The sequence below is a fragment of the Bidens hawaiensis genome, unplaced genomic scaffold, assembly GCF_021521415.1.
Source record: "Bidens hawaiensis isolate Kalapana, Puna unplaced genomic scaffold, B.hawaiensis_p1.1 tig00036311_1, whole genome shotgun sequence".
NCBI classification, from domain to species: domain Eukaryota; kingdom Viridiplantae; phylum Streptophyta; class Magnoliopsida; order Asterales; family Asteraceae; genus Bidens; species Bidens hawaiensis.
Genome location: NW_027496326.1, coordinates 3,033 through 29,897, shown reverse-complemented (window position 1 = coordinate 29,897; position 26,865 = coordinate 3,033). Strand labels below are relative to the sequence as shown.

General features: G+C 36.4%; 1 long non-coding RNA gene and 1 pseudogene across 1 annotated transcript; both read left to right on the top strand.

Annotated features, from left to right (window-relative positions):
• On the top strand, positions 1 to 23,529 carry LOC143588324 (uncharacterized; annotated as a pseudogene).
• A 2,605-nt stretch (positions 23,530 to 26,134) lies between these two features.
• LOC143588325 (uncharacterized) lies at positions 26,135 to 26,650 on the top strand. The gene is made up of 3 exons (XR_013145090.1): positions 26,135 to 26,277; positions 26,337 to 26,420; positions 26,527 to 26,650. It is a non-coding gene; the product is annotated as an uncharacterized LOC143588325 (long non-coding RNA).
• The last annotated feature ends 215 nt before the right edge of the window (positions 26,651 to 26,865 follow it).

The window sequence follows — 26,865 nt, the reverse complement described above, 5'->3', positions numbered from 1 at the left end:
ATGAAACAATTATTAAAACCGGGTTTAATTGTTAAACCGTTTTCTGATCACCAATGGAACCAGACAGGTCCAACCATTCAGTCTCTTGGTGACACAGTCTCAAGGTCATTTGACCCCATTCAAGCTCCTCCAATGGCAGATGAACTACAACTTAACCACTATCACCAAAATCATAAATTTCCATTCTCTTTAGGGCCTGGTTTGCAATCTCCATATTCAATTTAATGAAGTAGAGAAATATGTTATTTGGTTTCTGATGAAGAATTGCAAGAATAAACAAGATCAAGCTTTAATCTTAGATAAGGCAGCTGTTATTCGTCTTCTTCATCTTCACTTAATCAAGCTTCTTACATCTGTTATGGATCAGACTCACTCTCACTATGTTTTGCTGGTTCAAGATACGTATAACCAACTCAGTCTTTACTTGAAGAGTTTGTTAGTATTAACGAGACTGATCTCGAGTCCACCAACATGTCATATGCAAGTAAGTTATTGTGTTTCAGTCAATACGGCTAGTTACAATTATGTTTCCAACTGAAAGCTAAATTATACAGCTATGGGTTGCCAATGGAAAAACAAGAACTTCAAGCTACTTTAGGAAAACTCATTTCTTTATTAGAAGAGGTAATGTTATTATACTCATAAGTTTATAACTTAACGATCATGTAATGAATTAAATATCTGTTTATTTTTAGGTTGAAAGAAGATATGAATTATATTATCAAGAACTAGAAGAGGTGGTGATGCAAGAGCATTTATATTTAATTAGAATCTTTGTATTTTGTTTGTTTATCTTTTATTACGTGTTTATCTCGTTTCCAAGTTTATCTCTTTTTCGTTTAGTATATATAGGGTGTTAGGGTTTATTGTTTATGAAGTTATGATTGAAATTTAATTTATAAGAACATTATTCTTTAAACCTTTGGTTCGTTTTATCGTCTTTGATTAATCACGAGTGTCTCGAGCCATTGATCGCTTCCAAAACTGCATCAGTTGGTATCATAGATTTTGGTTCTCAAATAGCTCGACGTGTTGGTTAATACTTGCTTGATCTTAGAGTGGCCGACCGAGGCAACGACAAAAGTGTTTTCTATTCACGTGCTCGTGGAAAAGATCGATGTCCTACTCGCAGAGTCGCCGACTGAGGCAGTAGTGGACTCAATCACGACCCGCGGGATTTTGAAGAGATCAAACGACTCCGATGACGAGTCCGCGATCTTGAAGAAATCAAACGACTCCGAAAATGAGTCCAGGATCTTGAAGAGATCGAACGGCTCCCAAAACGAGTTCGTGATCTCAAGTTAGTACGGGAGATGCGCAAGGCAGAAACCGAGTCGAGTACCGTCGTCTGAAACGAAGGTGGCGACGGAAACCAGCATCCGTTTGGCCGTCACCCACCCCGGTTCCATGAACCGATCTATCTAGAAGAGTGTTTATCGGAATACAAACCTAGACTCAATGAAGATGGGATTGATTTCGATGAAGAAGAATGTCAGCTGGTGAATAATATTCTTAGTGGAGGTGATGAATACATTTTTAAGATTTGTAACGTTGAAGGAGTTAAAGGTGGTGGTTCTACAGTGGTTAACGAGGATCGCAATGGTTATTTGGAAGTTTTCTTTGACGTGATTATTGAGCAGGAAATAATGGCAATTCAAATTCAAAAGGAACATGAGATATCCACGGAAAAAAGGAATATTGTTACTTCAGATAATTCAAAAAAGATCGTGAATCTTTAAATTGAGAAGAATATGGAAGATTCAATGACGGAGTTGGTGAAGATTGGATCTCTAAAATATTCTCAAATTCAAAAACGAGAAATTAGTGGTGCTATAGAAAATATGGATATCCTTTCATATAATGCTAATAATTGTGATATTTCATTTGAAGAGTCATGGATTTCTATAATTCAAAGGATGGAGTTCAAGAAGAAACTTGATGTTGCTCAAAAGAAGGAAGAATTATTTTTCCTTTGTGATTTTGTGCATACCTTGCATGCCAAGCCTACTAGTGGAGGCCCCACAAAAGTTTAAAAAAAGTATCATGGACAATCTGAGCAGGGAAGTTTGATAGCAAACAAAGAATGGTTCGGTGCTCCATTTGACCCAAGAGGTATACATTCAAAGATGGGCAAAACCGTGAAGTTGAATTGTTTATTCGGGTTGTAATTATAATAATTCAGAATCGGGTTAAGGTGGTTTGGGTTTGAAGGAACTCGAGGACGAGTTTTTTCTGAAGACGGTGAGTATGATGCAAGAACATTTCATTTTTATTATAACTTTTTATTTTGATAGTTTATCTTTAATTATTTTGTTTTATATCTTGTTTCCAAGTTTATTTCTTTTTTTTTTTGTTTAGTATAAATAGGATGTTAGGGTTTATTGTTTAGATAGTTTTTTATTGAAGTTTAATTTATAAGAACATTGTTCTTCGAATCTTTAGTTCGTCTTATCGTCTTTGATTAATCATGAGTGTCTCGAGCTGTTGATCGCTTCCAAAACTACATCAGGTGGTTTCTTCATTTGAATCAAATGCAAGCTTAGGGTCAGGGAAATTATACACTGCATTAGCTCATAATGCAATTTTAGGACATTTTTCAAGCTTAAAAGATGTAATTTTGTCTCAGTTTTTTCCACATGAAAGAAAATTATGCCAGATTTTCCCCAAACTTAACACGATTATTTTGCAGATGCACTTGTTTGATGAAGATACCAACAGACTTAAACGGATTGACCTTCAACAGCTTTGAATGATGGATGTACTTATACTTATTCGAGATTTACGCATGACTTCTATCATGATCCTACGGTCCTGGCTGTTCGAGCACTTCTTCCATCCGTAAGTATAATGGAATGGTCTGTCCGGTTTATGGGTGGCTTTGAGGGTGCACAATGTGGGCGTCCGAATGAGGCACAATATTTTTTTTAATATTATCCCAATTATATATATATGTATGAATGAGTGAGTTCATTGGAGAAATCCAAAAAAGTGGGGAACTGGTACACCCTTCCCAACTTGATCAATTCCCCACATTTTTGTAAGAGAAAAACAAGAGGAAGCTGCGTTTTCACCTTGTGATCTGTCTAAATCTACGGTTTTAGTTCAATATTTTCAAATTTGTGATTTTTCGTCACTTGCAATTATACCCAACCCCACAAACCTCGTTAATTCTGTTTGTTAAACCCACCAGTGTGCCCCTCACGTGAGTGACAGTTTTGTATTTTTTTCTCCCCAAATACACCTCGTCCCTAATTTGCAAGCCCTCTCATGTGAGGGGTTGGGTGTATTTGGTGTATAAAGGACCAAACTGTCCCTCATGTGAGGGGCACACTGATGGGTTTAACGACTAGACTTAATATGGTTAGTGGGGTTGAGTTTAATTGCAAGTGAAATGAAACCATGAGGATGAAAATCGCAAATGTGAAATTATTGGACTAATACCGCATATTTAGATAAACCATAGGGACCAAAACCGTAATTTACTCGAAAAAGAAACCCTAAAAAATCAAAAAAATACTTAAAAAAATTATAAAAAAATTAAAAAATCAAAATGCTTATCTAGCATCCCCTGTCCAATCAAAACACGAAAAATTAATTAAAAAAAATATAAAAAAAACGAAAATAATAAAAGAAATAAAAACACAAAATGTTTATCTAGCATCCTCGTTCAAAAAAAAAAACTCAAGATCAGTTTAGCTTCAGGTTTAGTATAGTTTTTAGCGGGTTTTTAGATTTTTTAGTTTGCCGGGGGGGGGGGGGGGGGTAGACACTTTTCATTAATATTTTACACGTAATTAAAAACCAACCTACGGTTATCTCACGAAATTTAGTGTTCATGAATATTTTCATGTTATGCTTTTATGCATGTACAAGACAATGCGAGTTTCAATATGGCAGTTATAATATATTTATGCATTTTTCTTTTCCTGTTATCTTTCCATCATCACGTGTACAAGAAAATCCCCCTCCCCCCCTATACCTCTAAAAACCTAACCCTCAACCCGGAAAACCTAAACCCCCTGAAAACCTATCCCTAAAAGTTAAACTAAACCCAAAGGCTAAATCGAGTTTCTTTTTATGAACGGGGGATCTTAGATATATTTTTGGTTTTTTGTTTTTACTTTTTTATATTTTAATTGTTTATTTTTTATTTTTTTCGGATCGGGGATGCTAAATAGACATTTTGTTTTTTTTGTTTTATAATTTTTAATTATTTTTTTTTGATTTTTTTGGCTTTATTTTTTCTACTTACAGAAATGATGCGATATAGGTGATTGAGAGTGCACCATAAGGGTAAGAGAAATTGATCAAAATAAAACATGTAAAAAACCAAAAATTTTTATTTTGATCCCGGTTTCTTAAAAATGATAAAAAAAATTATCGGTTTAGCAAAATTATACATATATGTATAATACATATTTTTAATTTTATTCAAATTATTCTTTATACACATATTTACAATTAAGATAAATGATAATGTACATATGTGTACATTATGTAAAATCGAGATTAAATAAAAATATACATATGTGTATAAATAGGTTTTTTTAAAATTAAATTGGGATGAAAAATAAAATTTTTTGATTTTTTTACTTCTTAAAAATTTTTGTTTTTTTGTTTTATATTTTTTAAAGGGTTTTTTGTGTTGCTCAAAATGGTTCTAAAAGTTCTTAATTTTTAATGGTTTCTCTTAGGATTTTCACATATATATATATATATATATATATATATATATATATATATATATATATTACCTAACTTACTTTTATAAGCTACCTCTAATACCATGATTTTGGTAATTATTATGTTAACTTTTAATCTGTGTTTAAAATAAAATAGTTTATATTATTTAGTTCGTTAAGGCTTAAGAGCATATTTTTTAGGCTTTGCTAGGACACTTAAATTCTCAGGGACGCCACTAGTCTAGTTAGCTATTGAGTCAAGATGAGTAAAACTGGGTTCCCAAACACGTTTTTTTCATATAACAAACAAAAACCCACACCAGGTAAAATCCCACTCATTGAGTTCCTAACGAGGGCAAACATTTCTCATATCACATGGGGGATAAATCGACGGCTCATAATGACACACTAGCTCAGTTTTGTCAAAACAAAGTATTTTATAAATACTTAGTTCATGAATTTGATTATAAGTTATATTATTTAAATAACAAACAAACGTACATAATAGAACTCTACTCATAACATAACAATTAGTAGGGTTAGGTGAGAATGAAATAAGTGTAAACCTTTTCTCTATCATAGAATAGATGTTGATTCTTCAACTGAAATTTTCATAGACTAAAAGCTGTCACTTATCGAAGGAAATTATTTAAGATTGTTAAATTCATAAATAACAATTCTTTTAGCAAAATTATTTATCTAGTTTTTTAAATTTATTGGTTTGATCCTTTAATCATCCCGCTAGCGGTGTGCGCATATAATGCATATATGTGTGAACCCTCGGGTGGGCAAAAGTGAACTTGCACTAATTTTGACGTTATTTTAATAATCTTGTGAAAATAATGTTAAAAGTGGCAGAAGGTTAATCAAGCATCATGTGGGGGCGTTAATAGCTGAAAGACATCACAAACAGCCTCAACTGCTCATCGTATAACCAGCATATAATCCCCTTCTTCGATTCAGCATACCCTTTGATGTTGTAACTCTTCTTAAACATAGTTGGGACCGCTGGTTTCTTTGTCTTTACAAACCATTTAGCATAGCCTTCTTTCCATCTTGGCTGCTCTTCCCATTCATTCTCCTCACTTCCCGTATCTTCACCCAAATTTGGCTTATCAGCTTCTGGAATTTCATGCTCAATGTTATCCTCCACAATCTCTCCCTTTTTAACCTCACTGTCAATCACAATCTCAGCCCCTATCTTCTCAATTTCTTCAATCGGTAACACATCGTCGTCACCTTCAATATCAACATCCACCATCTCCTCATCATCCACTGCCACCACGTCATCACCCCCTGATTCACCAGTTGCACTAGTAGACTCCCCCTGAGATGTGGAAGTCCCAAGAGCTTGTTCAGTTCTTGGCAACTCACCACCTGCACCTTTCGATGCATTGGGATCATCGTCTCGATCATTCCTCTTCTTCGTCCTCAACTCGTCACCTTTGAAGCTCGTCTCCCCCTGAGATGCCAAGAACTGTTTCAAGGCATCAAAAAGTTTTCCGTGCTCAATCAGGAGGGACGACTGAATCTGATTCTCTGCAACAAGGCGCTGAATAGCGTGAGTCTGGATCAGATTTATTCTCGACTGCTCCGCCACGACCCTTTCAAGAGCTGCTATTCTGTCCGTGTCAGATAAGGTTGCATCAAAATCAAAACTCATATGAGAGGTGTCTTGAGCATACGGTGAAGGGTTCCCAAAGTAGCCGGAACATCAGAAACCAGCATAAAAGTAACCGCAGGTGGTATCGAAACAGATAACCCTGCAGTGGCAACCAGCGTCGACTCAACGAATCTTGCAACAACCTCCGATGGAGTAAGTGTAGGAGGTGGCAAGGATACAATTTCTGGAGTCGAAAGCTGAAATGTGGTAGGTGGAATGCCAAAAGAAGATGATGTTGTCAAAACGGGGGCACCTGAGGTGATCGGTCCTGTCACAGGCAACGATGCAGGGACCATAGTCATACCAGATAGAGCAGGTGGAGAGAAACGAACCACCCTCGAGCTTTCACCAGCTCCCGATCCTTCACCCGTTCTTGCCCTTTTAGATCGACGAATCAACCGATCCAACTCCTCCTCAAAATCAGATTCACTGTCATCAGTATCTTTCTTTCTTTTACCGTGAATCCTCTCTTGAGCGACCAGTATCTGTCTTGCTTCAGCAACCTCATCAGCTGAAGAGTCAGAATCGGTTCTTTCAGAATCAGCTACTGAAGTAGCTACCAACGGCACATCCATACTAGAAACCTGTGCAACTGAAACCTGAACCTCTTCCTCAGGATCAACTCGCTCCATGTCAAAAAATCCTTGGCCACCAAAAGCAGCTTCAAGGTCTACGTGTTCCTCCGGTGCCACAACAGGAGCAGCAGGTAGTGCTTGCTGTACCACAGGTGGTGGTTGAGAAACAGCAGCCTGTTGCGGTGCCGGATCCCGAAACTCGTCTCCACTAGGAGCAACATACGCTGGGTTTATCAAATACCCAAATAGCGGAGTATGTCGAGGACGAAGCTCTGGTTTCCTTCTAGCACTCGACGCTCTGCACTGTGCAAAAATTCTCTTGCTGACACTCTCCACATAACGAATCGGACGGCGCTGAGGTAGCGTAGGAGCTACATGATTCAAGATTATTTGTAAAAACCGAGGATACATCAAGAATCTTTCACGAGCCACCACTCGTCTTTGACGGTCTATTTCATAGAACACCATCTGACTGAAGCTGTAACGCTTGTTGTAAGTCAGTGCTGTCATTGCCGACTGCATTGTCGCACCCATCCCGTCCGTACCAGCCTTTCTACCCGACATGCACACGATCATCACGTGCATGAGAAAGCGCCATTGATCCAACAAAAAACCCTTACGCCTCTGAGTGTCACCCAATGGACCAGAATAGCCCATTCTTAAAAATGCACCATCTCTGAATGGAGCAACAAAGTCCGTAGGGTCATCTCTCGTTTCATTCCCAAACTGCAAAGCGACCCTTATCTGTTCCGATGAGAACTGCACCACCTGATTGTTAACGGTGGCGCGCATTACTGGGGGTTCGACTCTACAATCGTATTCAACCGTCTGCCATAAGTCTTCTATGTTGGGCAGAGAAATGGGCAGAGTTGTAGTAATAGCATGGAAAATACGCGAGCGAATCAGAAAAGTGATGATCTCGCGATAATCATCAACAACACTAGCATCCGGGTCCAGTGTGATGTACATATTGTGCCCCGGAAAGAATTGACGGTTGTTATCACCGCCTTCCTCACCACCAGCACCACCGGCTCCTGCTACAGCTGCCATATCTGCACCACAAATGGTCTAAGTTAGAGAATCATTAAAGCCGATCATAACTTCGCCTATTACCATGAGCGAAGTTAAGATAAACTTTAGTGTACAGGCGAAGTTAGACATTGGGCGAAGTTGAGCACAACTTCGCTTATACAATAACTTCGCCTGACAACAGATTAATCTTTTAAATAATGTAAAGCTTCAGGCGAAGTTAAGCCTGAGGCGAAGTTAATCCTTAGGCGAAGTTGAGAACAACTTCTCCTAAACGATAACTTCGCCTGAACTGAAACGGCAAAGGGTTAGAAGGCCAGATTAAGTGAATTTGGAAAATTTGGTGATTGTGGACAATAAAGACATGATACTAAAGAGATCTAGACGATCACATTAGTTACGAACACGTTAAAATAAGTTTGAAAAGTGGGTGTTTATAAGTTTGCAAGAGCAAGATCTCGAATCGGACCAAAACGACATTTGATTAACACCATTGATATGAATTATAAGTCACTCGACCTTACACACCTTTAACACGGATTAAAAACGGAGATAAACAACAAGTTGGATTCGGGATTTAACCTCGCCGAGGGTTTAATATCACAAGTTCGCTTAATATAACTTCGCTGGGTTTTGAAAATTAGTAAAAGTTTTGACTGAGTTGACCCTTATATAGGGCTGAACATTATACAGGCGAAGTTATGGTTAACTTCGCTTACCCTTAACTTCGCCCTGTAACAAGTTCGCTCTTTCTCAACTTCGCTTGGTATTAAACTTACAAAACAGACCCTTATAAATTTGAACATTATGAAATTGTCTTCTAAAACATCCTTTAAAGATTTAAATGTTACAATTAAAGACCAAGTAACCAAGTTTTAAACCATAAAACGACATAAGCAATGAAAATTTTAGAAATAAAGTACACGGGATCAAATTTCAGTCTTGACAGGGAGTTGAATGTTTTAGAAAATATCCGAACATGAATCATACTAGTTAAGTGACTGTCATATAGATCCATGTTTAGCTGTATTATGACATAAAGAACAGGTTGTAAGCAGGTAAACAACTTAGTATGGTTTTCATCGCTTCTGTGATACGGATTAGGTTCAATTAAGCTCAAAATATAAACGTACAACACATCAGAGATTGTGATGCCTCCCATCTATTCTCAAAGCTTATTTGACTTTCCCCGAGTCACCCCGAGTTGACCTCGACCCGTAGTGTCTGATTAAACCGTAAATACATCTCGATCTTTTAGAGTCTTCGTCCTGTTCTCGTTCTTGCCTCTTGATTGATAAGTATTACATAATAGACTTCAAAAGGCTTAATAATAATTTTTTTTTAATGAATTACATAGCCTCAAACAGTAGACTACTGCAAGTCCCGAATCTGGATCACTGCAGTTTCTTGACACACTATCTTCTAGCGAATCAGAACACTCACGGGCTCGTGTATGACTGGGTAATCACTTTTCTGCCTATCATTCGGAAAGATATATATGGAGACATACACAACTCTTAATGAGTTGTCCCTTTAAATCGAGAAGATTTAGTTAGTATCACATAAACTTTTACGCACCATAAAAAGCTACCATAAAATACAATGACTGTTCTAGAGTCTTTTGGGCCTAATAACTTCAGCAGTTAAGCACACAGAAATAGTTTATGTATCACTTTCCAAGGTTGGATCAATTTTCTTAGAAACATTGTATAGAAACTTCTTACGAAGTTGTAGACTTGAAAAATTATATCATCTCCCCAAAAAAAAAATTCAAATTCTATCGCCCCGATCAAGTCAAAGTCATCAGGTAAACGGCTATCCTAAAGATCCAATGGATCAGCTGGACCGACCACATACGAATATGCGTCCTTTTAACTAAGTATGAACGACTACTTTTCAGCGAAAGAATAAAAACACATCATAAACCGCCCCAGTCGCTTTCAGTCATCTGGTTAATGTTTATCCTCATAATCTACTGGTAGAAGTGAGGACCAAACACATCCGAAGATATGTCCTTCAAACTGAAGCAACCGACATAATTCTAAGCGATAGTGACGTTTTTTTTTAAGTGAAAACTAAAAATACGGTTACTCGGGATTGATCATCCCATTAAACTCAACAAGGTTTTGAAAACGAGTTCTGTCAAACGCTTTAGTAAAAAGATCAGCGAAATTATCTAACGAATCAACCTTTTCGAGCACTATTAATTTCTTCTCAGCACAATCCCGTATAAAATGATGACGAATGTCAATGTGTTTAGTTTTGCTGTGCTTTACGGGATTGTTAGTTACTGAGATCGCTGCAGTGTTATCAATGCAAATAGGAGTTTGAGTGAAATTCAGACCGTAATCGCGCAATTGCTGTTGTATCCAAAGAACCTGGGAGCAGCAGTTTGATGCTGCCATGTATTCTGCTTCACAGGTAGAAATGGCTACAGAGGTCTGCTTCTTGCACTGCCATGAAATCAATCTTCCTCCCAAAAACTGACATCCACCGGTTGTCGACTTTCGATTCTGATTGCAACCTCCATAGTCAGAATCCGTGTAAGCAACCAAGTCCAGGTCTCCCCCTTTCGTGTACCACAATCCCAGCTTAGGCTTGCCTTTGAGATACCGCAGTATTCTCTTCACTCCCTTCATGTGAGATTCCTTTGGGCTTGCCTGAAATCGAGCACAGAGACAAACTGCAAACATAATGTCAGGTCTAGATGTAGTTAAATACATTAAAGAACCTTTGATTGCTCGATATTGGGTGGGGTCCACATCTGCGTCACTGTTTGAATCAGCACCCAGCTTGTGGTTGACGCAAACCGGAGTATCAAATGGAGTGCTGTCCTCCATCTTGAAGCGTATAAGAACGTCTTGGACATATTTAGTTTGATGGATGAACATCCCCTCTTTCTTCTGATCAACCTGCAATCCTAAAAAGAAAGTTAATTCACCCATTGCACTCATTTCAAACCTCCTTTTCAGATTGTCTTCCAGGTTCGAAGAGAGTTCATCAATGGGAAATTGTTGTTGAGAGTGAAAAGGGTTGTAAAATTCTTCTTCATTAACAGCACTTGACGTGGAAGGTTGACTTTCATTGTATCATGGATATTGCACAATATTTTCCTCCTCGTCATACATGATCTGTGAAGCAATTTTCTCATCAACTTCTGCACAATCCAAATAAGGCACATTAAAAGATTTAAACAGTCTATCATAGTCAAAAGCTTCAGCGGGTCCCGTGCTGGGCATTGGTGGTTTGTAACTCGTGATGTCGGTGTTACATACCACTTCAACCTTGCTGTTCGATAAATTAAATACTCTTCTGTTGGGTGTCCCAACAACATATCCGACTAAAATACCTTCATAGGCTTTCTCACCAAATTTAGAGTTTGTCTTTAATATCGTACATGGGGACCCGAATGGTTCGAGACCATTCATGTTTGGCTTTCGACCATGCATAAGTTCATAACAAGTTTTATTTAGCCTTTTAACAGTTAAAACACGATTAAGGATATAACAGGCTGTGGCAACTGCTTCAGCCCAGAACACCACGGGAAGTCTAGCATCAGCCACCATGGTTCTGGCTCCTTCAATTAGCGTCCTGTTCTTCCTCTCAGCCACCCCATTTTGTTGCGGAGTATACGGGGCGCTGTACTGGTGTTCTATCCCTTTCTGTAAGCAGAACAGCTCCATCTGGTAGTTTTTGAACTCTGTCCCATTATCACTCCTGATGTACTTAACCTTTTTCCCCAAAATATTCTCAACCTTGGTAATCAAGTTAATTACCAACTGAACCGTCTCATCCTTTGTCTTCAGAAAATACACCCAAGAGTATCGCGAGTAATCATCAGTTACTACCAAGTAGTATGAAGTTCCACCAAGACTCTTTACATTCACGGGACCAAAGAGATCCATGTGAAGTAGGTCTAGTGTACTGACAATTGAGTTAACCATCTTGGAGTGATGAGGTTTTCTTGTGTTGTTTTCCTTTCTTGCACGATAAGCATTGATCTTCAAAGTTGAAATTCTTTAAAGGAACACCAAGCACCAGCCCATTCTTGACAATGTAGTTCATTTTTCGAAGATGTATGTGCCCCAGTCTTCGATGCCATAAGTCAGACTCAGATTCAGTTGCCTTTGACAGAAGACATGATTCTTCTGTTGTCATCTCAGTTGACCTCATATCCATGACGTATGTGTTCTTTTCTCTTGGAGCCTTCATCACCACCCATGCCTCTGGTATCTTGAAACCAGGACACAGAACAATTGCTTCATTTTTGGTAAAGTGCATTGTGTACTCTTTGTCACAAATCTGAGATACGCTCAACAAATTATGCTTCAATTCTCAACAAAATTCACCTTTTCCAATTTCATTTTTCCATTTGTTACGGTTCCAATACCAGTAATTCTACCTCCGCTCTCTCCAGCAAAACTAACTCTTCCTCCTTGAACAGGTTTCCATTCATGTAACAAATTCTTGTTACCAGTCATGTGCCGGGAACAACCACTATCTACAACCCACAGATTGTTTACAGTCCTGTTCAACTGTTCCTGCACGATTAAAGCAAAGGATTAAAATCTGGGGACCCAAGACCTATTGGTCTTGGGTCGATTAAATCTGTTAACTGGCATCCCATACCTTGGTTGTCCAAAGTTTGTTTGAGAATGATTTCTGTAAGTTCTGTAAGGATACCTTCTTGAGAATTGACTATGAGGCCATCCAAACCTTAGTGGATTAACTGAATTAAATCTGTTTGTTTGGTTGTTAACCGGGTAAAACTGAGATCGATTTCTTTGAGATCTTGGATTAGTCCAATGTCTGAACTTTGGAGAGTTAGCATTCTTACCATTATAGTAATTACTATTAGTTTTATTCTCAGTTTCCGGAGGCCTCATACCTCTGAATCTCTGATTCAGAGGGCAATTAGCAATTAGGTGTCCGATTTGATTGCATCTGAAACAACTCTTGTGTTCAACTTTCCTCTCAACAGTTGTTTCAGATGTTGAGGTTGCATTACTATTCGTTTGTCTAACATATGGTGGGACAAACAGGTTTAGGGGAGAAATATTTTCAGTTGGCTTATATTCCTCCCCAAGTTTTAGTAATACTACCTCTTCTTTTATCTTACTAGATTCGGATGTCTTGTCCGAATTTGATGAGACAGAACTAGGAACAGAAATCTTAACATTTGAAACAGGCTTACTTGTTTCTCTTTGACTAACTTCAGGTTCTTTAATCGAAACTTTGACAGGAACTGTCTGACCAATCTCTTCATCAACAGATTTCTGATTACTAGGATTATACGTATAGTTAAATTATATGGTGGTGGAACTTCCGAATAGCCAATTCCTCTTTTTTTAACTGGGGAAAGTTGAACACTTACGATGTGATCAAGCATTGCTGAGGAGTTTCTAAATTGTTGAATTTTTCTGTTTAATTCCACCACTTTTACCTGGTAATCAGCTATCTATTTATCCCTGTCGGCAATTAGTTTGGTTTTTTCTTCTAACACTTAATAACTAAGATCAATTATTTGTATTTTTTCAGCTAGACTGGCTTTAAGACTTCTGATATTTTTTTCACTAGCTTTTATTTTTACCGAGTAACTGTTTTCTCTAGTTTTAGTGTAATGATGATCTTCTTTTAATGTTTTAAATTGAGCGTCCAAACTAACAAACTGATCAGTTATTGTTTTCAATTGTTCAGACAGATTTTCACATTTCATACAAGGGAGTTCAGAACTTACCTCAGAAAGATGATCGTTCACTTCTGCCATGTAAGCATGATTTTCTCCCGTCACTTTCTCACTCCCTGCATTTTCGATGTTCACCAAATTTGCCTGTTCGAAGACTTCCTCAACCTGTAGATTCCAGTTATACCCACTATTGTATCTAGATACCATAGCTTTATTTTCACTATCTCCCCCATTATGTTGTGTAGGCCTGTTCTGACTACGTTCTACTCTCTCATTGGTACATTCCTTGGCAAAGTGACCATTTTGTTGACAGTTGTAGCACCGAACCTTTGATTTGTCAAACCCTGGTCTTTCTCCAACAAACTTTCTGCCTGTCTTCTTCATGAATCTCTTAACCCTTCTTACTATCATAGCCATCTGCCATTGCAGGTCCATCTCTTCTAGATCATCAGCATCGATCTGATCATAGTCTTCATCTAAAGTTGCTAGGGTCGACTATTTTATCTTTGATGTAATTTTCGTAAGATGCAATGAAGGATGCATAGAGAGCAAACTGTTGTTCAGCTGATTTAACACTCATGGGCATCTGTGAGTATTTGTTGGTTGGAGCATTTGATGAGAAGTTACCAGTTGTGGCTTGAGGTTTTGAAGAATTACTTCCTCCAGCTACAATACATACATCACCGTCCAAGTTGAGAGTCACATGACCATCTTGAGTTGAGTTTGAGCTTGAGTCTCCCTTTGAGTAGTAAGCAGTTGATTCTGACCTTGAAGTTGAACTTGAACTAACTTTTGCACCGTACATTCCCGGATCCTGAACCTGATCAGTTGGTGTCTCTTTCCGAACCATGTTTAGTTTAAAAGTTCGTAATTTATTGACTGCTGTTTCCAAATCAATATCGGCAAACTCTTTATCTTCTCTCATCAAAACCGTGTACATTTCCCATTTCGGTGGAAGAGCATCAAGGAGTTTCTCTACTATCTCCTCTTCTTTGTATACAATGGAGTAATTGCTGAGTTCGGTCATCAGGTGATAATATCTTGTGATGATGTCATCGAGTGATTCATTTTTCAAATATTTGAACACCGAGAATTGGGTTTTTAGCAGCTTAATTTTGGATGCACGTATCCCCACATTACCTTCATATCGGTTTTCTAGAGCTTCCCATAGCTCTCTAGCAGTTTTGTATTTCTTGAAGGTGTGTAGAATCTCTTGTGGAAGAGCCATGGTGATTGCTGCATGTGCTTTACTCTCTGCTCATACATCTTCTTTTCTTCCTCTTCCATCTTATTGTACTTCTTAATCTGATCACGACCCTCAAACAAGGCCGTTGGTGGAATGTATCCATCTTGAATGCACACCCACATCTTAGCATCTTGATATTTAACATATTGCTCAAACCGATCTTTCCAAGCCACGAAATCGGTACCCTTAAGCATTTTCAGAGCCTTAGTAGCTGAACCTGCTTCCACCTCCATCTTCACCAGTTCCGTAATGTTTATAGAAGTCATCTTTGAAAGAAATACGACTCGAAAACACAAAGAAACTCAAAAATAATATTTTATTATTCTGAACAGTACCCAGTAGGCGAAGTTATGATTAACTTCGCTTAAGTTTAACTTCGCTTATACTCAACTTTGCTAAAAACCTTAACTTCGCTTACTTCTTAACTTCGCCTGATGTTAACTTCGCTTAATGACAACTTCGCTTAATTCAAGCGAACTTGTGAGATAGGCGAAGTTAAAGATAACTTCGCTTAAACTTATATCTTCGCCTAAACCCAACAAACAGTGGCAGCAACTTCGCCTAATGAACAAACGGTTTTTGCAGGTTTTAATTTGACGTATTGCGAGGTATGCGAAGGTGTAATGGGTTATATTTGATAGTGGGAGATGAGTAGGACACAAAAACTCGGTATTTCAACGTAAACCCGTTCCGCGAATAGTCGAACGGAACGATTTCTACACTCGTGTGATAATCCCGAACCACACAATCACGAGCATAAGCTTTGATACCAATTGTAAGTTCCCAGCCGGATCTACACGGAAATATCTTGTATTACGTAGGTGCGGAATCCCTACGTAAGACGATACGAGTGTTAGACGCGATATATGTTAAACCCAAGTACAAAGACACGTTACAATACTCAAAAGACACGTTGTATTGCAACTCCTTTAACACGTGATAGCCAAATCACAATTACACGTACTGAACCTTCTTACAAAATAAGCCGTAGCCAAACATATATAGTTATCGACAACTTCGCCTAACAGACTAGGCGAAGTTGTTGATAACTTCGCTTGTCCACAAGTTCGCTTATATTAGGCGAACTTGTGAGACAAGTTAACTAAAATATCAATACAAATCAAACTAACACGATTACAGACACTAGATACTGAACTATTGACATCATGCACCAACACCTAACCTACCAAAGCTATACCCTCACCCACTTGAACCCCGAGCTAACCCAAGATGTACAAAATCAACCCATCAAAAAGCCTTAAATACTTACACCTTTACGTCATGAAAACCTATCGACTTACCATCCTAATACTTCAAAGACATCAACAAACCCATCCACAAATGTCTTGAAACGTATATAAACCAAATTCTACCCACCTATGACGCAATCCTTCGACCTGTGCTATGCCAAATCACAAACCATGTCGCCACACCGTTCCTATCCAACCATAGGGTTTGATATCAAAAGTAGCAGCCCCGAACACTACTTACAAAATACATGTATAAACCGAATCTCAACCCAAACTAGTCAAGATCAAATTAACCAACCCATAAACTTAACCCGAGCTCAAAAAAGCAAAACCTCACCTAAATAGCCCAACCACTACTCACACAAATCGTCTAAGCCTAACCCACTCAAACGACCTAAACTCAACAAACCTCATCAATCCAACTCAAGAAAACCCAACTATGCAAGACAACCAAAACACACTCACTCTTCACCAAATTTCCAAACCATTCACCATTCGAAGCCTAAAGCCCCTCCCTATGCGCGCGAGTTTTTTTTTCCTTAAAGTATTTTTATATGTATATACAACTAGTATATTTATAACAACCTCATGTGTTCAAATAATAAGTTATAGATTATAAACTCTTTCAAGATTAACGATTTACATATTATGTCCAATCTTATAAATCATCTTTGAAAAATCTAAGATTGTCACGACAACAAAATTCTATTATGAGGATTTGTCTTCAAAGAGATTATTAAACGATTATATGTGTGTTTTCAAGGTTTTAAATATTGTCACCTAAGGTGATAAATCTCTTAATAACTTTATAAATTCGAGGTTTCATTTTGATTGTTGAATACGAGATTTATTCAATAACAAATTACAACTTTCCTTATTTTGCATAAACGCAATGATCATGGCTTCACAAATCTTTTTGGGACACATTTATAATTGTTTTATACTAGATATTGTGACTCAAATTTTCGTTCGATAAGGATTTATGCGAATTATTACCTCTTATTATCGCAAGCATCATTTCTTCATAAATTATATTTATCACAACAACTTTATGTATACAAATTCCTTTAACAATTTGGCTTACAAGATTTACATTTGATAATGATCAAAATGTTTCTCTAGCTACGCGTTACCACGATGCTTTGTTGCTATATACATTTTCTTGGAAACGATTGAACGAATTTACTTGAGACTTCATCTTCAATCTCATTCAATTATTTTCAAAAGACTATATGATACGTGACATACATATTGCATTGTTTTTTTTAGTCTCACTGATTTTTACGATTTATTTACATTTGATGAGGTGTTCGATGGTAACTTTATGCACATGAAATTTCATTTTGTGTCTTGATTATTCATGACCAAATTTAAACTATTCAATAACAATTTGTGTAGTACTTTCAAAACCTCAATTTCGCTAAAACAATTTCGTTTACATTTTAAACGATATTTTCATGACTAAGTTATTATATTTGAGCATTTATGTAAACACGATTCTATGCATTATTCTACAACATTTCATTTAATCTATTAAACGGCCTATGTGTTTTTGTCCGCAAATTTTGGCGCTATTAGAAACCGTTATTATAATGATGATTATATAAATGGTTTCACAATAGTGGCCGTATTCACCTTTTATCACATTTCATCGATTGTTTTGGTTGTTAATCAAATGCTATTTTATTTATGTTGATACACGTATGCGTCACCCCAATAAACTCACCTCATTTCTCATGTTATTACATTCTACGCAATCGTATTCTCAATTACTTACAACCTCAAGTTTGTTCACGTATGAAACTCATCGTACCCTATTATTAATTGTAACGTCGTTTACCCCGACCTAATGTACTCACTTATTGGGCTTCTTATTTACACCTATCGGATTTTTCATTTCACTCTTTGGATTCTCGTTTTCATTTGTTGGACTTATCACTTCTTTTTATCGGATTTCTCATAATTAAAATTTCACTCATCGAATTTTATACTAATTTAGTGACCCAACTCTCAACCATGGATTTTAATGATTTATTTATTCTTTCACACTGAGGACATTTGACTTCAAATCTCGTTTCGTAATTGTTAGCCCTAAATTTTATATTATTCGATCGTCTTTACTTATTTAAACTAAATTGATATTTTCACCTCGATTTATAATTTAAGATTTAATTGTTTCAATTATTTATTCCATTTTCCTACTTATTTAAAAGGTCAACCCCAAAAATTTCCAACCATTGGTATTGTTTTATAAGTATTTGTAAAATTTAACAAGCCTTGTATACATTTCTAACGTTTAAGATTTCAAAATAAATATGTCTCTTAAACCACACAATGGAATGAACCATGTGGACCATACGACGATCGAAATAACTAGGGGTGCACACTTAATTATCAGAATCCCCGTATAAAAGTCATAGAAAGTGCGGTTGTGTGCGATAACTCAAACCCGATAATGATAGCGGAAAAAGATGGAAATGCGAATAATGATAAAGGCATGGTGGATACGCCGCCGGTACTTCCTATATATAAGTGCATTTATTATGTTCTTCATTTGTAGCGTTTTTCGAATCATGCAAGGATTTGACGTTATTCTTTTCTTAAAAAAAATATTTCATGAAATTTTTTTACCAAATGCGACATTCGTTAGTAATTACCTTTTCTTTGAGTTTATTTTTAGTTTTGGGATGAAATTTCTAAAAAGTTGGGGATACTGATACATTCATCAATTTCAAGTTCTATTTGTATTCGTTTTTCACGTAAACCGACCTGATTTATATCCCGAACATTTCAAATATATAAAATATTGGATTTTATGTTACTAAATCATTCCACTTGTTCATTTGAAAAACCCTTTTTACGGATTCGAAAATGGCTTTAAAACGATCAAATTACATCAAAAACAAACTTCTGGACGCGAAACGAACCACACTAGACGATCTGGACCAGCCCCCCTGGGGACGCCGCCCTGCATGGCCAGGGCAAGAGAGGCCATCACGCGGCTCCTAGCCATGTCTGCACATATTTTCGTGTGTTTCTTGTTGTTTTGTGCTTTACTTGTTAGTTTAACCAACGTATTTGCATGTAAACATAAAAGAGAACTTTGCAAAGGAGCTTTGACCCTTACCCTATATATACACAACCATCTCCTTCATTTTTACACTTGCTACATCTCCAAATTTTCTCTCAAACTCCATAGATTCAAAGGTTGTTCTTCATATTATTAGTTGACTTCTCAAGTCAAACTAATCATAATCTTTCATTCTAACTTGTTCATATAGTCTTACTAACACTTGAATATGGTGGCACAATATATATATAATATACACCAATTGTTACCTTTGGTAGTTAATCCTCTAGTTCCGATCCGTGAGGTTTCGGACCTTGTAAGGCAAGGCTTCATGGAGGACTTACGTGGTCCTTGTTATATATATTTTCCGCATCTAACAATATAACTTTATAATTGCTTACTAACCATGCTTAACTTCTGCTCATTTTAGTTTATTCACAAGTTCCATGGTTATGAATTTGAGGGTCTATGCTTCGGTTTAACCGTAAATAGCTCTAAACTGTAAACCAAACTTTGGCTTACTAGTTTTGTTAAAATAGATGTTTAAACATGTTTAATGTTAGATTTGAGTTTTTAAAATCATTTTTACAAGTTCTTTGATATTGGGCATGTGGAATCCATCAATGAACTATTTGAGAGATGGAAACCGAACTTTTGTTTAAAGACTATATTGTTAACTTTTGGTTGTAAAACTTAAGTTTCTTCATTTATAAATTATTATACAAGTTCTTCGATATTTGGGCATGTTTAGACCATCAATGAACTATTTGAGAGATGGAAACCGAACCAAACCAAACTAAGCCGATTCTTACTCGCCTAAGACACACAAGTGTGTTTTTAGCTATCAAGACTTGTATATTTTTTTAAAAATAGTTTAGAAACTGATTTTAATTATTTTCTTAAGTACCTGGAAATGTTGGATCCAACTTGATCTATTAACAAAGTTTGGACCGACAAAACCGAACACTCGCTTAACGTACGTTTTTAGTTATAAAACAATAGATCTACATACTTAGTTAAGTCTTATTAAGTATTATTGAGTTATCTCATAACATTCATTATTTTGGAAAGTTGACTTTGGGTTTTGACCAATTATCAAGACCCGAACCAACAACCCGAAACACTCGTTAAAACCCGTTTTAGTATCTTTATTCCAAATGGACTTGAATTCTTGCATTTTTACCCACCTTATTACTTAACATTGGTTGGGTAAATATTAAGGTTAGATACTTTAACCCGGTTTCGAGCAAACTTACATTTTGAAAGGGTTATTATTATAAATTCGTAAATATTTACATTTTGAACCTTAAACTTTAAATTGTTGCAATTCTTATCATTTATTCCATTTAAAGACTTCCTAGACAACCTTTCAAATATAAGACTTCGTTTCACCTAAACCTTGCCCATTAAACCTCATCCTTCCGGTTACCCGTTATTTTACCGACCAAGTTTATAACTTGAACATGAGTACTTTCATACCCCGTTTCCATCTTTTTTTGGGGGTGACATTTCATACTTATTAAACTAGATGCTTTATTTACTTTAATCCTAAACCACAAACGTTATTGTATACTTTACTTGAATAATTGCTCGATTTGGTGTTCTATGATTCTATGCCTATGTGTTTATCGCTTTTGGTTGGTTGATATATAAATCTAAGACTACTTGGCATCCCCTTGTAGGAAGGTGTCGTTAACGTAATGTAATTAACGATAACTATAAAATCCTAGATTATCTGGCATCCCCTTATAGCTAGGTGGCGCTAACGTAATTCTATTAACGATATCTATTTATCCGAGTTATTGCTTTTATTTATTTTTTCGTATATAAGTTTTGTGGCTTTTTATCACTATGTACTTATATGCTCAAACTTATGAATTGCTCACCAACCTTTGTGTTAACAAACATTATTTTATGAAATGTTACAGGTTAGACTTTTGTTGACTCAAGGACTTGATGAAAAACGTTACCAAGAATATTAGGATATTAGTAAAACGAATAATATAATTGTTACTTGTATTCAATTTGTTTGTATGAACGAGATGTGTTGTTTATTGATTTATGAAATAAAATGAGTTGATTAAATATTGTCACTTTAATAGTGTCTTGTGTTTTAGGCAATCTGTTGCATCCCGGCATGTTCTACCGCTATTGGTCGAGGCGTGACACAAACCTTCAACAAACACCTTGTATGCTAGGATATGTACTTAGAAAGCCTCCTTCTTGTTCTTGTTCTTCCTTGGCCGAAATTAGGAAGAGAAAAGAGAGAGAGAGAGATTCATCTTGTGTGAGAGAGAGTAAGTTGTTATTGATAATAACTCTTGAACCAACAAGAAGGGATGAATGTCATTGGTAATAACAAATAATAAAGAGACGAGAGGGGGGGGGGGAAGGGGGGGGTTCCTTTTGGTTTCCCACCAACAATTTCAAACTTTCAAGTATTATTATTTGTTACACCTTGTTATGTATGTTAAATGCAACATAACATGGCAAGGTAATATGCATAATGTGACATATCTTTCATGCTAGTTATTTAACCAACTTAAACAACAACATGAAATGTCTTCTCTCATACTATAAATTATCCATATAATTTATATATTACACAAGTACAAATATCTAGAAATCCATTTCTAAATATTCTAAGTGTTTGATATTTATTTGTTAGATCATATCTTAAACAAATATCATGGTGTTTGTCTAGCTTGTTATTGGGTATGACCCGACTTGGATCATAACATACTAGCCACATAACTCTAATATGTGTCTTGGGCAGACCGATTCCTACACAGATATCTTACTTCCAATGAAAAACTCAGTTTAGAATGGATTGTCCTTGATAATTGTAATGAAGTAAGGGAGTATATGAAGTAAGTGTTCCTATCTTTAACTTTTCATTATCTGTTAAGTATTTCTCTGTTCCTCACTTGTATATTTTTATCACTGATTTAGTGAATTTAAATCTGAACATCCCGAGGATGATCTTAAAACCAAATTTCCAAAGTGGTTTCTTGAGAAAGTAATACATATATAACAAGTATCACTCTATATTTGTTAGGTAAAACTTATATAACTTGCATATTTATATATTTGTTAGGTTTATATGATGAAAATTCAAAGTTATCTAAATCTCCATCCAGAGTTGTATTCGCTTTCAATAGGCACAGACAAAAATGCCTTTACTTACACCGCTTGCATAGTAATCGGTGATAGGTTTATGGTACTTGGTCGTGACGCAGAACGAACAACATAAAACTCTAGGGTTCTAGTTGAGGGATAGAATGGTGAGAAATTCTATGGCCAAGTAGAAGAGATTATTGAGTTGTGTTATCCAAATGGGTATTCAACAGTCCTATTTCAATGCAAATGGTTTGATACTCGAAGGGGTGTTACATTTAACAATAATATTACTAGTATCAACACCAAACGTGAATGAGACAAAGAAGATAAACTTATATTTGCTTCACAAGTCAAACAAGGTTTCTACATCCAAGAACCTTCTAGAGGAAACCAAAACAAAAACCATCGTTGGGTCGTTGAGAATGTTAATCTTCAAAATATTTGGGATATAACTGCATTAAACGACAATGGTGGAGTCGAGAATATTCAAAATGTTGACAATGACTTAGTCGTAGATATTGACGTTCACAACAATTCTTCATCTAATTGTGTACTTTTCATTGAATTTAAACAATACTTTTAAAACACATCTTCTCATGTTACTCAGGGCGAGACACAAATTGTAGTTGAACCGCAAATGAGCAGGACCGTGAGCAGGACCGTTGGTGACGATTATGACGAGGACGATCCCAATTTTGACACGATGGAATATGATACAGACACTAACACATCTGATGAAGAGTCTGATTAAAAGAATATTTTGTTTTAATTTATGTTTTGTATCTATTATAACAAACTTTGTCTGTAATTTCGTGTTGTAATAGGAAACTTGATTCATCATATTATATATATGTATTGCATATCTTATAAATTCTTCGGAAATAGTTTTATTATTGATGTTGTAGTTGTTTGTGACGGCGGACGTCATGCCAAAAGGTCATGGAGGAGATGGTGGTGAGGATCCGCCACCTCCCAGAGGTTTTGGGCGAGGTTGTCATGAGGAAGACGGTAAGTCTTATATAATTTATTTATTTATTATATATTGCGACTAATAATTTTTATTAATTTTTGTAGTTGTTCCGGCTCGAAAAGTAAGGGGTACTGCGAAAAATATAAAACTGATACAGGCATTTGCAAAAAATGACAGAAAGCCTTTAAGGCCTACTTTTAATAGATTTGCCACATTTATTCCCATTGGTGATGTTTGAGATATGTTCATCTATTTCCGAGGCAGAAAAGAATGCGCTCAACGAACATATGCCTGTATGTGATTTATAAATTTAATATGTTCGTTAGTTCATTATTAGTTTTTTACTAGACTAACTTATTTTAATTAATTCCTAGCGGGATCATCAATGCGAATTGTTAAAAGGTGGCATTGAAGCGGCAATCATTAAACGATATAGAGGCCGGAAAATCGAATGCAAAAGCACACTTTAACAAGGTGTAAGGCCCCGTTACCGGTGCCCTACATTTGGCGTTGGATTTACTCATTAACATAGTTCAAATATAATAGTTAATTAAAAATTTACGCGGAATATAAAACTTTCAGAAAACATTACATAGCAATCATAAAAATGTCTTAAAACATCCCTTGTCTTTCAATATTAAAACATTAAACATAAAACAACTTGCTTCCTCAGATACCAGGCTCTTATTCTCCTGCCATGTGTCCCCGCTCAAGCCAGCTGTCTCATTCTACTCCCCTGTGTGCATACTAAAAGTCAGCTACGTTGAGTGAGTTCTAGTTAATCATACATAATACAATACATTCACTTACCTTCAATCATGCATCCGAAGATACATAATAATTACTTTACTAATTTACTTTTATTTCTTACTTTCATACATACGTACATACTTTATTACTTTCATACTTTATATCTACTGTCCATTTTATCTCAGATATTATTAGGGTCTGATCTCTTCCTTTTCTATCTCAGATATTATTAGGGTCTGATCCCTCTTTCCTTTGACTATCTCAGATATTATTAGGGTCTGATCCTTTTCTTGTCTATCTCAGATATTAGTAGGGTTTGATCCCTTTATACTTCTCTATCTCAGATATTATTAGGGTCTGATCCCTTTATTCTCTATCTCAGATATTATTAAGGTCTGATCTCTTACTTCTTCATCTTCGTACATTCTATCTTTACATACTCATAACATATACATACATTCGTTACTCATTCATACACATTCATATATTATACATATAGCTATCATATACATTCATCCATTTTCATACATACCTCCCTTGTATATACGTGCAATATCCGAAGATCGTTCACGTACCGACAAGCTTTCGTTCACATTCAAGATTTACATAATTAACATATAAAAGCATACATGGCATACACTTACCATTTAAGGTAAGTGTATTAACTATCACATAGAGTATGCACACAGCCCCGAAAACATAACAAGGAGATGAGGCTAGAAACTCACCTGAATGCGGTTACGTTCACCGTTAATCGTAATCCCTTTATTTGAGGTGTGCACGGCTAACTGTATAATATTTACATGTACCAATTTACTATTACTACTCATATACTACTCATATTGTATTTCTATCTTTATATAACCCACAACGAACGAGGGTCCGGGGGCAGCGCCCCTGGCAGCGTGGTTCTTGGGGCGGCAAGCCCCTAGCAGGGTCCAAGGGGAAGAGCCCCTGGCTGGGGTTCATTAAGTGTCTTAACACATTTTCCATTAGGATTTTAATTTATTTTCTAATTCTCTAATTCATTTGCTGTAACGAATTGAGTTTGATACGCTATCCGATTCGTTACCTTGTTTTTATGAGCGGACGTAAATGTAAGCCAACATACATGTTAAGCGAACTTAACATTCTTCGAACTTGGATTCAGGCGAACTTATCAGCGGTGAACTTGTATGTAGCGAAGTTAACCACAGGCGAACTTGCTGCAGCGAACTTGTTCAGCGAACTTGTTTGGCGAACATGCTTGGCTAACATGCAGGCGAACATGCTGGGCAAACTTACTGCGGGCGAAGTTACCTAGCAGTAGCTACGGCTCATCCAAAACCTGTATAATCATTTCCGTTTTAACGTGTAACTCTTCGATGTGGTATTAACCCAACCCGTGAGCATTCCCATGATCATTTTCGAGTAAAAATTCAGCTCGGAAAAGCATAAAGTTTGGGTCTTTAAGATTAAAACGTTCAGTACTAGGTCTAGGGTATATTTTAAACGGGTCATAAGCAACCGCGAGTTCGTTAAGTTCGTTTCTAACATCAAGTTCGCTACTTTAATACTCTTTTATACCCGATCTACCCTAGTTTCAAGTTTCAAGGCTAACCGTTCATAAAAACCTAAACTTTAAAGGTAAAAGACATACCTTTACGTGTTTTGAGGTTATGGTTTAGCTTGGTTATGAACTTTAGGTCTTGAATCTATCTTGTCTTACGAGAATCTATCAAGAATCGATGCTTGTTTGGCTTGGATCTCACCTTTCACTCTCAGCCGAATATTTATGTGGTGATATGTGTATGTTTTTTAATGTATAAAGATTATGGATATATGGAAATGAGGATTTAGGGTTTTAGGATGGTTTAGGGGGTATTTATCCCTTAAAGCTTATGGACCTAAGGCCCATCTTACCCATTACTCCATCTTAATTAATCTAAGTCCATATTTCTTTTTTTTATTTAATACTAATTAAATATTAACACACGATAATTAACCACGACTTCTTTATTCAACATTAAAATATTTAGGATGTTACACAAGGTGGGAGGATCTAAGGATGTGGAGGAAACTAAGAAAAAGAGGCCCCAAGATATGTTGAGTGAAAATTGGAAGAAAGCAGTTGACCTTTTTTGTTCCGAGTCACATAAAAACCGGTCAACGGTTAACATAGACAATCGAAAACATCAAAAATACCCAAACCGCGAGGGGGGGGGGGGGCACATACAGTAGCTATGGTTTCAAAAATGTAAGGTTCTTTCATATAATGTGTTTATTGTATAATCTAATTTTTAATGTTATATACAGAATATGAACCAACTACAAACTTTTAAGAAAGCGCATACTCGTCGTGATGAGACGTTTGACAGCGAGCTAGCCGAGCAACAATATGTAAGTATTTTATTTAAAGTGTATTTCTCATATATAAACACACACACAAACACACACACAAACATTTGAGAAATAGCATACTCAACTTTTTTTTTTTAAATTATAGAATGATTTAAGGCTAAAGTTAAAATCTCAAACTGAGCCCAACAGCGAAGGAGAATATGAAGAAAGTTCCGAGCCACTATCGAATGCGGTCGAGGTATTCAAAAAGATGCTGGGTCCTCGACGCGTTTGTATTAGAGGGATTGGTCGTAAACCTAGAGCATCTTTACCCGGATTGTCGAGTCGTGTTGATCATCTTCAATCGGCGCAGACACCGCCTCCACCAATGACACAAATAATCAAAACTAGTTTATGTTATTATTTTCATTTTAATTGGTAAATGTAGTGGATAGGTCAAAAATGATCCTAACACGCTTTTTCACACCCCAACCTACGGCGGAAA